Genomic DNA, 1,822 nt, shown 5'->3' with positions numbered 1-1,822 from the left:
ATAAGTTATTGATTTTGGAATTAATTCTTGATCAGATTGGCTACTTGAATCAAGTTTTGGAATTTGTCTTGGATCAAGCCACAACTTTGGGTTGATTCAAGTTTTTCAAAGATTTTAAGGAATTATTTGCGTGGACTTTTGTGACTAAGTTGAGGTAAGTGATACTATTACTGGTGCCTTCGTGCCAGGCGATCTAGATTAGACCTATGAAGTTACTTGGTTGACTCTGGAGCAAGATTTTGTTTGATATTATGTTTTGCTAGTTGCATGGTGGTTACAAGTATTATGAGAATGTTAAAATTATAATCAATACTGATATTATGTATGTGATGCATGAATAGACCAGTAGAGCGGTTTATTGTCTTGCCTTGACGCGTGTTATTATCATGTTTAACGGTATGCCTATGGACCGCTAGACATGCGTGAACCGACAGGTTAACGTTCATGTTATTATTATGTTTGAAGGTGTGCCTACAGGCTACTAGACATGTGTGAATCGACAGGTTAACGTTCATGTTATTATTAAGTTTGATGGTGTGCCTACGAGCCGTTAGACATGCGTGAGCTGACAAATTTACGTTCATGTTACTTTTATTTTTATGTTTCATGTTTTGACGGTGTGCCTACGGGCTGCTAGACATGCGTGAATTGATAGGTTAACGTTCATGTTATTATTATGTTTAACGGTGTGCCTACGGGCCGCTAGACATGCGTTTCAAGGCAAGATAGTACGTCTTTTGGTTTTCCTTTCGTCATAAAAAATCGATGTAACTGTATGAGCCACGGGCTAATTTTATTATTTTCTTTCTTTGCTCATGGATGCATACTCTGATCCCAGTAATGGGATCACTTACTGAGTATTTTATACTCAACCTTTATCCTTATTTTTTTTTTCAGGTAAGGGCAAGGACACTTGGGCGACTGACAAGAGGAATCCGTGACAGTGCCAAAGGAACCAGAATTCGCTTCCGCATTTGACTGTTTATATTTTCACATGTTTTTTTTTATCCATTCATGGATTTATCATAATTTAATTAATTAATTTATCTATTTATTTATTCATTTTTTTTTATAAATTGTTTCTTGTTAAAAAGGGATGCCTGGGTTGAACATTTTAAGATTTTGAGATATGTTAGAAATTTTTTTTTATATACTTAATGCAATTTAAGATTATGATTATTTTCTTTAATTTACTTTATTTTCTTCAATGAGAATATTTATGCATGCATGCAGTAGCGATTCCCTTTTTAGTAGTCCTAGAAAGTGGGGTCGTTACAGTTGGTATCAGACTCCGTGTTTTGGGGTTCTGTAGACTGACTTATTATGTAAGTCCAGATTGTTCCTTTGGCAAAACGGATTCTTCGTCGTCGCCAGGTATTTCCTTTATGAAAAGTATTTATAATAATATGCACCCGAGTAAATAGCATTTATGATTGCAATTTATGTGTTTTATGCTAGTAAGGAAAGTAGCTAAGTGGTGGTGTTGAATAACTGTTAGGAAAATGGTTCTTGTTAGGGGAAGAGGCAGTCATAGGGTTACCGGAAGGGGGCGTGTTCCCGTAGAGCAGATCCTTCAGTTCAGGATTAAGATCCTCATGATGAGGATCCACAAGTTCAAGATGCACAAGTTCAAGACCCTTCGGTACCAGAGGATTTCTTGCCGCTTAGGGACCCCTCAGGGTCAGGGTGGCCGCGAATCCGGACACAAAGTAGAGCTCAGCACACAGCCATGCCGCCATAGACGCAACCCACCTCCGTCGCTCCAGCAGAGGTTACCGATTGGGCGGCCATTATTGGGGAAGCAGTTACATCAACTGTGTTG

The sequence above is a fragment of the Benincasa hispida genome, chromosome 1, assembly GCF_009727055.1.
Source record: "Benincasa hispida cultivar B227 chromosome 1, ASM972705v1, whole genome shotgun sequence".
In the NCBI taxonomy this organism is placed as follows: domain Eukaryota; kingdom Viridiplantae; phylum Streptophyta; class Magnoliopsida; order Cucurbitales; family Cucurbitaceae; genus Benincasa; species Benincasa hispida.
This window is presented reverse-complemented; position numbering follows the sequence as displayed.